Source organism: Stomoxys calcitrans, chromosome 5 (genome assembly GCF_963082655.1).
Source record: "Stomoxys calcitrans chromosome 5, idStoCalc2.1, whole genome shotgun sequence".
In the NCBI taxonomy this organism is placed as follows: domain Eukaryota; kingdom Metazoa; phylum Arthropoda; class Insecta; order Diptera; family Muscidae; genus Stomoxys; species Stomoxys calcitrans.
In genome coordinates, this window is record NC_081556.1 from 97,196,765 (window position 1) to 97,212,508 (window position 15,744).

The following is a 15,744-nucleotide window of genomic DNA, read 5'->3' on the forward strand; positions in this document are numbered from 1 at the left end:
TTGCAGTAATATTGCAATAAAATGGTCATTGGTTAACCGATTCTCTCGAAATTTGGCAGGAGGGATTTTCTCTTGGCTCTCAATATTACTGGTGAATTTCATGGAAATCGGTTCAGATTTGGATATAGCTCTCACATATATATATCGCCCGAATTTAACTTCTAGAGTCACAGCAAGCACATTTACTGACCAATCTTGATAAAATATTGCACAACGCTTTCCTCGATGACTACCACAATATACGTAGGGATTAGTCAAAATCGGTTCAGATTTAGATATAGCTCCCATATATATGTTCATCCGATTTGCAGTAATATTGCAATAAAATGGTCTTTTGTTAACCGATTCCATCGAAATTTTGCAGGAAGGATTTTCTTATGACTCTCAATATTACTGGTGTAATTCATGGAAATCGGTCCAGATTTAGATATAGCTCTCACATATATATATCGCCCGATTTCAACTTCTAGAGTCACAGCAAGCGGATTTATTGACCCATCTTGCCAACAATTTAGCAAAACGCTTTTCTCGACGACTGCCACGGTATCTGCGGTTCAGATTTTGGGTATAGCTCTCATATATATGTTCGTCCGATTTTGAGAAATATTGCAAAAAAGTGCTCATTTGTTAACCGATTCTATCGAAATTTTGCAGGAAGGATTTCCTTATGACTCTAAGGTTAATTACTGGTGAATTTCATAGAAATCGGCTTAGATTTAGATATAGCTCTCATATATTTATATCGCTAGATTTTCACCCCAAGAGCCCCTGCAACCGCATTGTTTGATCAATCTTGCCAAAATTTTGAACAACGCTTTCCTAGGCGAGTACCACAATATCTGGGAAGTTTACTCGAAATCGGTTATGATTTGGATATAGCTCCCTTGTATACGTTCGTCAGATTTTGGGTAATTTGCCATAATGTTGTCATATGTCAACCGTAGTTTTTACATTTTGATCATATTTGCTCGCCAAGGTTCATCAAAATTGGTTCAGAATTAGATATAGGTCCCACTTCCCCTTTTGTTTTTTGCAACATATCTAATGAAAGTTTCAAAATACCAAACAAAAGCTTCCTCAAATTATTTGTTGTTTTTTGTTTTCCTAATAACCCCTCGCTAGCAAAAAGATGGCCAAAGGTAAAACAAAATAGCACGGAATTGAAAACAACAATCATAAATAATACACCGAAAATTACACCAGAAGGGAACTAATATAATGACCTTGGTAGGTTTATCTACGGCACGGCGGTGTCGTCCTCGTCGTTGTGGCTAAAGGAACAGCCATGAAGGACAACAGCATTGGCAGGCGTAGCATAAACGGCAAATGCCTTCGGCACTTGGACGTATGCCTTGTTCAAATACCAGTTCAGGTGGAAGTACTTTGAAGAGCTTGAATAGAGCCAATTGAGCTGCTCAAAAGTAAACATTCAAATGGACATGAACTTAAACATGCATAGGGCACACAATAATAACACGGGCACTTACACACACACACACACAAACACCCTCCAAAATACACTTTTATGAAGGTCCTTACGCAAAGGCCTTTTGCTATTATTTTGCTCTCTAATTTGTATTTATTTACTTTTTCAAGATTTTTTTTCTCGATTTTTGGGAATTCTTTTTTTTTAACTTCTTTTATTTTTAGATTTTTTCGCTTGTTTACATTCTTTGTTTGATTTTCATTGAATGCACTTCCACTTTTCACTTTCGTCAAACGTTATTCGTTTTTCGTTTTCTCTTTGCTTTTATTGCTTTCTGCTAAAGGGCCATCACAGCCACAGTTCTTTCCGTAACGCGCCGTTATTTGCTTTGCATGAGTTTTCTTCCGTATGCACGTTGTATCCTTTGCATTGGCGTTTGAACACTGTTCGCCGGAAAATTGTTTCAGATGCTAGAGCTCTGCTGGTGCTATTGATGTTCCAAAATTTACTTTCATTGGACTTTCATTCCTTGGGCCAATGTGTGTGGCATAAATAATTTCCACACATCACGGATGAGCAGCAGAAACAATAATTTCCGATTTAGTTTCATGCTCCCCTCACCACAAAGTCCACATGTGTTGAGTATGCGCATTGATGGGTGACACCACACCGCACTCCACAGAGGCCAAAAGGACTCGCTCACCTACTCTCTGGCTGTGTGAGAGTGATAAAGGATGTTAGTTGTGGGTGCTAAGGCAAACGTTTGCCTTTAGTTGGTGCCAGGACCTGCTAATGACAGCACGTGGCAGAAACATGGCTTCTTGTTGTTGTTTTGCTACGCTTTGAAGATTAACGTACAAAATCACGCAACTTCTCTTCTCTACACGGAAGTAATTTCGTTTAATTTTCTTCAGGGGTCAGAAGGTGGCATGGAAAACATGTGGTTTTGTTGTAAACTTTCTTTTTTTCTTTTTACGACCGTATATGATGGTGGTGTTCATGTTCAAGGACCTTCCAAAAAAAAATTTTGCTAATTTATCCAAAACAAACAACGAAACATTTTTGTGGTTACAACCACGTAGCGCATAAGAATGTCATGGTACGTGGATGAGATTTCATTACACATTTATGTTATAAGGGTGTAGGGAGAAGAGGTTGACTTAAAACTTTTTCAAATGGTTATTGATCTGGGGCAATATACCACATTCCAGAGCATATTTTGGGGGAAAGGTTTCTTGTTTGAAGCTTTTATTTTAAGGTATTCGAATATGAAATAAAGTGGTAAAGAGAAAAAAATGTGGAAAAAGTCTTAGGGGACTTACCTGTATTGAATTCATTGTTTAAAAAGTAGCATAAATGTAGATATTCCCAAATGCGAGACTTTTTTTAACTGGAATCTGGAAGAAAACAACAGAGGATGGAGTAGCATCAAAGCAAAAAGAAATTTTTAAGAGGTATTTAAAAATAAAAACAAGTAAAAGCGTGCTAAGTTCGGCTGGGCCGAATCTTATATACCCTCCACAATGGATCGCATTTGTCGAGCTCTTTCCACAGTAACTCTTTTAAGGCAAACAAAGGATAAACGAAAAGAATTGCCATGTTATTGGAACAATATCAAGCTATGGTTCATTTCGGACCATAATTGAAATGAATATTGGAGACCACAGTAGACCACATTGTGTAAAATTTCAGCCAAATCTAGTAAGAATGATGCACTTTAAGGGGTTGAAGAACTAAAATAGGGATACCGGTTTATAGGGGAGCTGTATTAGGCTATAAACCGATTCATACAATTTTCGACATGTATGTTAAAGGTCATGGGAGAAGCCATTGTACAAAATTTCAGCCAAATCGGATAATACTTGCACCCTTTAGAGGCTCAAGAAGTCAAGATCCCATATAGGTTTATATGGCAGCTATATCAGGTTATGGACGGATTTAAGCCATTCTAAGAACAGTTGTTGAAAGTCATACCAAAAAAACCTCATGGAAAATTTCAGCCAAATCGGATACAAATTGCGCCCTCTAGTGGCTCAACAAGTCAAGACCCCAGATCGGTGTAAATGGCAGCTGTACCAGGATATGCACGGATTTGAACCATACTTAGAAAAGTTGTTGAAAGTCATAACAAAAAACCTCATGCTAATATTCAGCCAAATCGCATACAAATTGCGCCCTCTAGTGGCTGAAGAAGTCAAGACCCCAGATCAGTTTATATGGCAGCTATACCAGGATATGGACGGATTTGAACCATACTTACAGTTATTGAAAGTCATAACAAAAAACCTCATGCTAAATTTCAGCCAAATCGGATACAAATTGCGCCCTCTAGTGGCTCAAGAAGTCAAGACCCCAGATCGGTTTATATGGCAGCTACATCAGTTTATAGACTGATTTCAACTATTCTTAGGACAGTTGTTGAAAGTCATAACAGGGCACCTCATGCAAAATTTCAGCTAAATCGGATGATAATTGCGACCTCTAGTGGCTCAAGAAGTCAAGACCCCAGATAGGTTTATATGGCAGCTATACCAGGTTATGGACCGATTTGAACCATATTTAAAACAGTTGTTGAAAGTCATAACAAAAAACCTCATGCTAAATTTCAGCCAAATAGGATAATAAGTGCGCCCTCTAGTGGCTCAAGAAGTCAAAACCCAAGATAGGTTTATATGGCAGCTATACCAGGTTATGGACCGATTTGAACCATACTTAATACAGTTGTTGGACGTCATAATGAAACACCTCATGCAAAATTTCAGCTAAATCGGATGATAATTGCGCCCTCTAGTGGCTCAAGAAGTCAAGACCCCCGATCGGTTTATATGGCAGCTATACCAGGATATGGACCCATTTGAACCATATTTAGAACAGTTGTTGAAAGTCATAACAAAAAACCTCATGCTAAATTTCAGCCAAATCGGATAATAAATGCGCCCTCTAGTGGCTCAAGAAGTCAAGACCCCAGATAGGTTTATATGGCAGCTATACCAGGTTATGGACAGATTTGAACCATACTTAATACAGTTGTTGGACGTCATAAAAAAACACGTTATGCAATATTTCAGCCAAATCGGATAAGAATTGTGCTTTCTAGCGGCTCAAGAAGTCAAGATCCCAGATCGGTTCATATGGCAGCTATATCAAAACGTGGTCCGATATAACCCATTTACAATCCCAGCCGACCTACACTAATAAGAAGTATGTGTACAAAATTTCAAGCGGCTAGCTTTACTCCTTCGAAAGTTAGCGTGCTTTCCACAGACAGACGGACGGACGGGCATGGCTAGTTCGACTTAAAATGTCATGACAATCAAGAATATATATACTTTATGGGGTCTTAGACGAATATTTCGAGGAGTTACAAACAGAATGACGAAATTAGTGTACCCCCATCCTATGGTGGAGGGTATAAAAATAAATTTGTGTTTGTTTGTAGGTTTGTTTGTTTGTTTGTGTGTTCCTTATAGACTCAGAAACGGCTGAAACGATTTTCTTGAAATTTTCACTGATGGTGCAAAATGATTCCGTGGTGAAAAAAGGGTACTACATTTTTTGATATCTGAAGGGGGAGCGGATCCTCCCCCTTGCCCTAATTTGCAGAAACGCCAGATCTCGGAGATGGGTAGTGCGATTTAAGCGAAATTTTGGGTGCTCTCTTATAGTAACCTACAAACAAAAATTTGGTATCCAAATTTCGGATGGGCTACCTAAGGGGGGGCGCCCCACCCCAAAATCTACCAAATATATATACACCAATCATGACAATATGGGATTCAAATGAAAGGAATATAAGAGTAGAAAACGTTTTTGATATCCAATTGTCGGGACAAGTGTTTGGCGGACCACCCCAACCCCCAAAACACCCTAAATCGGACATATTTACCATGGCAATATGGGACTCAAGTGAAAGGTGTTTGCAGTGAAATACGAATCTGATATCCAAATTTGGGACAAAGTTACTGGGGGTCCAACCCTTCCCCAAAACACCCCCCAGACAGGACTTATTTACTGACCATGATAATATGGGGCTTCAATAAAATGTATTTGAGTGTAGAACACGAATCTGATATCCAGATGTGGGACCAAGTGATTGAGGGCCCGTCCATCCACGAGAACATCCCCCAAAGAAGACAAATTTACGACCATAGCAATATGGGGCTCAAATGAAAGGTCTTTGGAAGTAAAGCACGAATCTGATATCAATGTTCCGGAAAAGTGTCTATGTGGCCACCCCACCCCCATAACACCACCCAAATAGGAAGTATTTGCTGACCATTGCAATATGAGACTCAAATAAAAGGTATTTTAGAGTAGAACACGAATTTGATATATATTTTCAATGCCAAGGCACTGAGTGGCCGCCCCATCACCCAAAACACCCCCCAAACCGGTCATGTATGCCGACTATGGAAAAATGGAGTTCAAATAAAGGGTATTTGGGAGTAGACCATGAATCTGACATCAACATTCGGCACCAATTGTCTAGGGGACGTCCCACCACCATAACAACGCCCAAGTAGGACGTATTTGCTCACCAAGACAATTTGGGTCTTCAAGACTGTGTAGCTTGACATTCATAGTTTTTAGGGTCCATACCCCAAACCAGACATATTTGCTGGCTTTTTCAATAAAGGGTTGAAGTGAATGGTATTTGAGATTAAAAAATGAATTGTGATATCCAATTTCGAAGTCAATGGCAGTATGGGGTTCAAATATATGAGAATAGAGTACATTGCTGATATATTTTCAGGGCTTAGTGATTGGGGGACCACTCCTCCCACCAAAACATCCCTAAATCGGGCATATTTACCGACCATGTCAATGTGGGGCTTAAATGAAAGGTATTGGGGGGCAGAGCAAGAATCTACCCCTTTCCCAAAATACCCCACCAACAGTTATTTTTTACTGATCATCGCAATTTGGGGCTCAAATAAAGGCCCCAAATGTAGGGCCACGTATTTAGGGCATCACCCCTTCCCCAAAACTGCCCCCCAAAATGGTTAACATTTTTTCGACCATGCCAATATGTGGCTCACATGAAAGGTTTTTCAGATAGGAAAACGAATTTGATAACCAATTTTGGGACCATGTGTTTGGGGGACGCCTCTTCCTGCAAAGTCCCCCTTAAAACCAATGGTAATATGGGGTTTAAATAAATGGTATTTGAAAGAAGTGCACGATGCTGATATTTTTTCAGGGCCAAGTGTCTGGGGGACCGCCTCATCCCCGAAGACACCCTTAAATCAGATATCATGAGAATATCGGGCTAAATTAAAGTATTTTAAGAATAGAGTACACTTTACATGCAATCTTCAATTCGTATACCAATAAAGATCATGTGGGATTCAAATAAAGCCACTTATACTATTAAACTGTTAGTCAAGTTTGCATGGTATTTCACTAAAAGATCTTTAATTGTCGAAAATAAATATTCCAAGGAAACTTTTGTTCCATATAAAATAGAGGAAGCGCTGCGGAGCGGGCCCGGGTCAGCTAGTTTGATATAAAATTCATTTTCTTGTCTCCAATATCTTTCATTTGATACCCATATTGTGCCCATCAGTCCTCTTTTGGATTTGGGTGGCGTTTTGGGGTAGGGGGGAGGGTCAGCCACCATCCGATATCTAAAAATTATATAACCTATGTTTTCTTTTTTTGATTCTACGGAACAAACAAACAAACCGAGTCTCATATAGTCATGATGGGTCATATGTCCATTTGGAGAGTTTTTCGCGGGTGGGGTGACCCCCTACACTTCGATCTGATTTTGTATGCCAGATTCGTAATCTACTCCAGAATACCTTTCATTTAAGTCCCACATTGATAAGGACGACCAATTTTTCTGTTTTTAGACATTTTAGGGTTAGGGCGACTTTCTATGTACTTGGACCCAATTTTTAATACCATATTCGTATTTTACTCTTCAATACCCCTCATTTGATATCCATATTGTTTTTATCGGTCCACTTGTGATTTTGGGTGGTATTTTTGGGATAACGGAGGGTCCGCCCCTTCCGATATCAATAAATTATAAAGCATATTTGTTCTTCCTAATCATATTCGTAATCTACTCCCTAATACCTTTCATTTGAGTCCCATATTGCCATGATCGTCAAATAGTCCGATTTTAAGGGGTTTTGGGGCTGGGGCGGCCCCCCAGGTACTTGGACCCAACATTTTTATGAAATTCGTACTCTACTCTTGAATACCTTCATTTGAAACCCATATTGTCCCGATCGGTGCACTTTTATTCTTGGATAGTACTTTTGGGGTAAGGGGGAGGGTCCGCCCCCCTGTCGTTATCAAAAAAATTATATAGCCTATGTTTCCTTCCAGACCAACCTATGCAATCTGTGAAAATTTCAAGGTAATCAAACACAAATTGAATTTTATATATAAGATTTACATCAAAATTTGACCTGATTTCGACCAAACTTTGTAGATATTGTGGTAGTCATCGAGGAAAGCGTTGTGCACAATTTTGGCAAGATTGGTCAATTAATGCGCTTACATTGGTAATAGGAATGAAATTCGGGCTATATACATATACTAGCTAGACAGGGCCCGCTCCACTGCGCCTTCTTTCACTCTCTTTTTTTATCTGAGCCCTATACTTGCACGGTCAGGAAAAAGTCCTGTTTGGAGGTGCTGGTACGGCCTTTCAGATATTTCGCCCCAATGTGAATACCATATTGGTGGTCTACTCTTAAATACCTTTAATTTGAGCCTTATATTATGGTAAGTTCTATATGGGGGGAATATTTGGGGGTGAGGTGGACCGTCATATATCTGATTCGTTTTCTAGTCTCAAATACCTTTAATTTGAGCTCCATATTGCTATTATTGGTTTGTATTTCCATTTAGCGGGCTTTGGAAGTGGCGCGGCCCCCCTAGGTATCCCACCCTAAAAAAGGACACCAAATTTCTATTTTTGAGTTATTATAAACAAACTAAATTTCGCATAAAGCGACCCACCCATCCCCGAGATCTGGAGTTTTTAGAAGAAAGTTAAGGGTTTGGATGTTAGATGTACTTCATTTTTTTGGATTTGATGGAGGATTGGAGTAACCAAACCCTTTGCCTCGAAAGTGGAAAGTTGTTGTATTAGATTCATACTCTACTCTCAAATATCACATTTGAGCTACATACTGCTATAGGTGAGGCGTCCGTAAAACAGATATTAGATTGGAGCCCCTTGTTGTCATAATCCACAAATATTTCCACTTTATGGGTCATCTAAGGTGGGGCGGCCAACCAAGCACTTAGTTCTGAAGAGATGTCAGTATCGTGCTCTACTCTCAAATTTCTTTTATTTGAGCCCCAATAGCCATTGGTTTAGGTGAAGTTTTTGGGGTGAGACGACCCCCAAACACTTGACTTCAACATGGATTTCAAATTCGTTTTCTACTATCTAATACCTATTATTTAATGACATAGTAGGCAGACATGAATGGTTTGAAGGAAATTTAGGGAGCGGGCTCTGAAATAATATCAGCATCATGCTAAAGCATGATTTTGTTTGGCCCTATAATGTCAAGTATTTCGAAAGTGGCTATCAAGATATTCAGGGTTACGGGTTTCGTTCAGATCCACATAAATACATGTTCTTTGTATTGGTTATCTACATTCAAAATCATATTTCAAAGCTACGACTTCCTCCTGTGTCCATCCCAATTTGAGGCTTAAGAGTGTACTCTCCAACCAAAGGCTTTTTTTGCTGTCCTGTTCAATCCGGATCGGCCTTCAATTATTATTTTTAATACCTTTTTTTGGGTAGGATGTGGGGACGGCGATTGCCATACGAGAGTCCGTCCCCCCTGATATACGAAGGGGGGACGGACTCTCCCCAATACACCAATTTTCAAAAACGCCAGATCTCGCAGATGGGTGCACCGATTTAAGCGAAATTTTGTATGTCAACTTGTGGTACCACAAAAATACGAAATTGGTATAAAATTTTTGGGTCAAAATAACCTGGGGGGACGCCCCACCCCAACACCCACCCGGGCGGACATGTATTGTATTGTATTTGTATTTTATTATGATAAAACCCATACAAAAGACAGTGTCTTATATAAAGCATGGGTTAGTAAATAATAATTGGTACAAAATATTTAACAATTTAAGCAAAGTTACTGATACAATATTTAAGTAAAAAAAGGTTAAAACAAAATAAAAAAAAAGAAGAAAAAGAAACTTTAAAGAAAACTTTACAATTTAATCAAATTTACTAATAAAATAAATTAATAAATAGTTATAAAAAAACAAAATAAATAATTAAGTAAAATGATTATAAATCAAAGATTTGAACTGTCGTTCATTACTTGCAATTTGAATACTATTGGGAAGATTATTCCAGAGATGTATAGCATTAACAAAGAACTGTTGTTCAGATACACGATATTGATGACGTATTTGTATTACTTGTTTACCTCTTGTAGAGTTGGCAAAACGCAATACAGAAGCCAGATATGACGGTTCGTTGGCATACATTATCTTGTGGATCATTTGCAACGAGCGTATCTTAAGGAATGAGTTAAAAGAGACACCATATACTTATCTGGCAAAGTCAGATACCCGGTCTTTTCCACGCAAAACCAAAAATGTATCTAACGACATCGTTAAAGGCCACGTGCAATTTATTCCTATGAGTTACATCACAACCGTAAAAAACCTCGCAAGAGTATAATAGTTTCGGCAGAATAAATGTCCTAGCCAAAAGCAATCTTATTGACAAAGGGGTATACTGTCGACTCATATATAAGTTTCGTAAAACGCCGTAGGTCCTGCCCACTGTCATACTGACATGATTCTTCCATGAAAGTCTATCATCAAACTCCAAACCAAGGTTTCTTGCAGATGAAACAATCTCAATTGGGGCTCCAGCAATTGCCACATCAAGATTGGGCGGCATTGTTACCCGATTCCTACCAATTACAAGGCACTTTGACTTTGTTGGATTTAAAAGTAGTCCGTTGGCGTTTGCCCATGTGTTTATCCTATCCAAGGCATTATTTAGTCGAAGTACGCCATCGATCAACCTCCCCGGCGAGGAGCTCATATACAGCTGTACGTCGTCGGCATACATATGAATACCACATTTGCGCAACTGTCCAGGAAGGTCATTGCTATATAAGGAAAAAAGGAGTGGGCCCAATACAGACCCCTGTGGAACACCTCTTGAGACTGCAAGATAACTAGAACAGCGGCTATCAACACATACCGATTGGCTTCTATTCGAAAGATAGGAATAAATAAGATCCGTTGTTCTTTCAGAAAATTTAAATAAATGTTTCAGTTTAATGCAAAGTATATTGGGATCAACGGAATCAAATGCTTTCGAATGATCTAAAAGAACATGAAAGGTAACTTTATCGCTGTCTATATCACTCCTTACATCTTCAACTACTTTCAAAAGTGCAGAAGTACAACTGTGCTTTGGCCGGAAACCAGATTGAAAATCTGTTAGCAGCGAATTATTCGCAATATATTCTGATATTTTCCGGTTGACTAGAGTCTCAATCTATCTTAGAGGTGTATGGAAGAATTGCTATTGGCTTAAATTCCTGGTTATTCTTTGGTATTGGGACTATCCTTGCCCGTTTCCAAGACTGTGGATAGCAACTCCTTAAAATAATATTGTTAAAAAGATGGCGCATATACGGAAGAATAAAGGGTAGAATTATCTTAAAAAATCTTGGGTCAATACCATCAGAACCAATGGCATTAGACTTAATCGATTCTACAGCGCTAACGATATCGCTTTGTTCAAAACGCTCAAGATCAAAACGTAGGTCCGGTGAGGTGTTGTTACTACTATGGTTGACGTTACTAAATTCACTGTCGTAGAAATGTACATTTGGCTCAGGAAAAGATATGTTCAAGAAACTCCTATTAATCTCATCTAAATCAACATGTCTATCAATTGATGATGCATTATCACTTCCTATTCCAATCGACTTAATATGTCTCCAAGTATCTTTCGTGTTCAATGCCACTTGAAATTTACTACAAAAATAAGCTATTTTCTTCGTCTTTATACAAGAAGTGGTCTGATTTCTCGCACGCTTGTAATTATTAAAGAGTTCAGGTGTTCTAAAACGCTTCCATCGAGAGTACTCACAATCTCTTTTACGTATCAATACTTTAATATCATTATCAAACCACTGATTCCCATTCGAAAAAACAGTTCGGGTCTTCATCGGAACACATTTGTCGAAAATCTGACTCATATTACGTTGAAGAAATGCAATCTGCTCATCTACGCAAGACATGCCATAAAGATCCTGCCACTCAACGGTGCCAATTTCACAAAGCTGTGAGTTATAATCAATGTGTCTATAGTCTCTGTACGTATATGTTATACTTGTATATTCCATTGGAACGCCATAAGTCAAAAAACATAAATCATGTTTTGAAAAAAGGGGTGCCGATAATTGATCATATAACTTCACATCAGTCTTGGAACTTACGAAGAACAAGTCAATAAGAGTATTGGAATTAACAACATGCAACCCTATTGATTGCATGCTCCCCGTCAAATGTGACTCTTCAAGCACATTACTATTAAAGTCACCAGTGACTATAATATCATTATAATGACAGTTTATATCCTCAAGTCTCTTCACCAAGTCATCATATTGCGCTCTTTTGTTCGGACGGTATACAACCCCAACGACGAAGCAATGGGTCTGAAATCTATGTCATGTCTTATATAGATAGCAACTCCACCACCTCTGCCATCCCGATCGGATCTTAAAAACCTGTAACCATCTACGGATACCAGTTTATTTCCATAATATGGTTGAAACCATGTCTCCGAGGCCGATTGGGACAATATGGGTATCAACTGAAAGGTATTAAAGAGTAGAATACGAACTTGGTACACAAACTTCGCCCGAAAAGTTCGGGAGGGTCCCCCACCCCCAAAAAAACGCCCAACAGGACTCTTTCACCGATTTGGGCAATATGAATACCAAATGAAAGTTATTAAAAAGTGGAGTACAAATCTGACCAACAAATTTATTCATTGGTGTCTGAGGGGCAACATTTCAGTCAATGCAAATATTGATCTGCCCATAGCAAAAGAGGTTGGGATGGGGAACTTCCCCCTAACACTTGGTCACAAATTATTAGAGGAGATGCGTTCTCTACTCATAAATACCATTAATAAAAGTCTCAAAGTTTTGGGGCGCCCCACCCATCTGTAATAAAACTATAATTTCCGCAAAATATGTGCTCTATTCGCCTTTATTTGAAGTCATGTTAAAAGATCCTAAAAATAAGTTTGCCCTGAACACTCTAAGTCCTTTTGGGTCAACATTCTGACAGCTTGAACAATCAGTATCTTGGAAAATGTTACATTTAGACTCTAAACTTATGCACACGATTACACAACGAGGCTTTTTAGGTCTTTCATATGCAACTTGTCATTGTTGCAAATGGTGTGCTATATTAGAAACATAAATGTATGTATGGTAATTCGTATTGATCGCACTTAACACTGTTTTTCTTGTTTCTTCTTCGCTCTTGGCATCTATATGCCATATTTGGACAATTGTTCACACAGGTCATCTGAAATAAATGCGATTTACGCATTTAGTAAACAGACACAAGCATTCATGAGCATTTGGTCAACTAAACGCATTAGTCAAACATAAAATTAGATACTGCTGCAATGGATTTAATTAGGTCAAAATTTGCATATTATTATTTTGAAGCACCATATACCAAATTCAATATTGCTGAAAACTATTTAGACAAATTAAACTAAATTAAGTTTGCTTAACCTACAAAGTAAGGCAAGTGAAGGCAAATTGCGCATTTGAAATGACCCAAAATTGGAATGTCATTAGTATGCATTTGCAAATGTAATGCTGTTGTCACCCTTATTTGTTACAATGCAGTTTAAAGGCCATTGATGGCACTGTCATCGAATTTAGGTATGAGAAGTATTCATATTCATTTAATTGACAGTTGTTATACTGAAGAATTCGCATTTATAAGGGGTGGGGCCACAATAAGCCATCGAATATTAGCTCGATACAATAATAGAATAGAATTGAAGTACATTTCAACATTAGATGAAGGGTGACATGTTATTCTTGATATTGAAATCCGCTTGTGAACATCAATGAAAATTTTTGAGATTACATTATGCATCACAAACATTTCGCACTCTTCGTCATTCTTGGCTAATATGGCCGTAATTGATTTTCGAAGAGAGATTTTGAGTTTAAAATAGTGTCACTTTTCATCTGATTTCGATGAAATTGGACAAGACTTATATTGGGTTGCCCAAAAAGTAATTGCGAATTTTTTAATAAAACTTAGAATGAACTTTAATCAAATATACTTTTTTTACACTTTTTTTTCTAAAGCAAGCTAAAAGTAACAGCTGTTAACTGAGAGAAGAAAGAATGCAATTACAGAGTCACAAGCTGTGAAAAAATTTGTCAACGCCGACTATATGAAAAATCCGCAATTACTTTTTGGGCAAACCAATACTTACACCCAGGGAAATTTGTAAGTAAATGTAACCAATTTTTTTGCTGTAATAGCAGAACAACTGCTGAAAAGGGGATAACCGTAAAGCAGCAAATATTTTAGTTTAAAAATATCATTATCACTTCAAACAAGTAAGAGCGTGATAAGTCCGGCCAGCCCGAATCTTATATACCCTCCACCATGGATCCCATTTGTTGAGTTCTATGCGCGGTATCTCCTTTTAGGCAAACAAAGGATAAAAGGAGGAAGGAACACTCTTTGTGGTTGGCATTGATCAAGTCTCCGTGATGAGTTTGGCTAATACTAAAGGCTTGGCGCAAAGCTGTCTTTTTTAAGATTGACAAGACTAGGATAGGAAGAAATTTTCATTCTGCGACACCAGGCCGTGCAGTGGCAGGTAACTTAACACCGCCTAACAAACAGGGGGCCGACAACGAGACAATCATGGCATCTCTCAATATTGGAAAGACTAGAAGAAGCAATGATCCTTATACTAAAATATCAGGCAGTGCAGTGGCGAGAGACCCAACACAGCCTAACAAACAGTAACCCGACGAAGAACCCATCACCGACTTAAAGATTTGGAATACTGGGATAGGTAAAGATCCTAATATTGAAACATTAGGCAGTGCAGCGACAGGAGACTTAATGCAACCCAACGAACAGGGAGCCGATGATGGTACCATCACCTACTCCCAAGAAGCCCATTTACTTAAGGCTAAGATAGGCAAAGATCCTAGTATTGAAACACCAGGCAGAACAGGGAATGGAAACTCAATAAAACTTAACGAACAGGGACCCGCTGATGGAACCATTAGCGACTTTATAAAAAGTCGTAAGACTAGGCAATGAACCTAAAACGATGACATCGGGCAGTGCAGTTACAGGAAAGTCAATAAATTCTAAAGAACAGGGAGCGGATGATGAGATCATCACCTACTCCCAAGATGCCCATTTACTGGAGGACCAATGATTGAGGTAATCCAGATAAACCTCCACCGGAGCGAGACTGGTACAACACACGGTCTGATGGAGAATATCAGCAAGGGCAAGATTCATATTGCCTTAATTCAGGAGCCATGGACGACCCGGAACAAAGTCTCTGGACTAAACCATATCCACTACTGATACTCGGCCGAGGTCCTGCTATATTTGTCATAAAAATTTGAATTATATATTTTCCCCATAGCTGTCAACGACGGATGCACCAGTGGTGTGACAGGGAGACGGTGGGGCATACCTGGCATCACTTTATCTGCCTTTCGACTTTCCGACACCGCCACCAACGTCGGAGCTGCAACGGTTGGTGAGGCAAGCAAAACAGACAGGAAACGATGTGCGATGGGAACTCTCACCACATTTCGAGGGGTAGCACCAACACTAATAAGCGGGGCCAAGCCCTGGCAGAGTTCTTGTATACTAACGACCTAATAACACTTAATATTGGTAACACCGCTACCTTTGTTAATAGGATTAGGGAGGAGGTATTAGATGTGACGATATGTTCAGTAAATCTGATCGATGAGGTTCAGGATTGGAAGGTCTCCATAGAACACTCTTTCTCCGACTATCGCTACATTAGGTTTAGAATAGCACGGCCAGCGCCGAATCCGATAAGCTTCCGGAATAAGTTGAAGATAAACTGGACAAAATTCAGAAGGTTACTCAGAAGAAGACTTGGGCAAGATAATTTAAATTGTCCAAGCATAGAAGAGATCAACGAGAATGTCAACAGGATTACGACTGCACTGATAGGATCCTTCGAAGATAGTTTTCCTCTTCAGGAAAGGAAATCAGCCCAAGAAAAA

The 15,744-nt window shown here is 38.9% G+C and overlaps 1 protein-coding gene across 3 annotated transcripts in view; it reads right to left on the bottom strand.

The window, feature by feature from the left end:
• Positions 1-15,744, bottom strand: part of LOC106080903 (uncharacterized) — a 562,885-nt gene that overhangs the window by 424,445 nt on the left and 122,696 nt on the right. The window contains exon 3 of one of the 3 annotated variants that reach the window (XM_059369019.1): positions 2,749-2,823. The gene's annotated coding sequence lies outside the window, so the exon portion shown is untranslated. Of the gene's footprint in view, positions 1-1,223; positions 1,866-2,748; positions 2,824-15,744 lie in introns of those variants that run through there. The other 2 variants (XM_059369021.1, XM_059369020.1) reach the window with 2 other exon arrangements.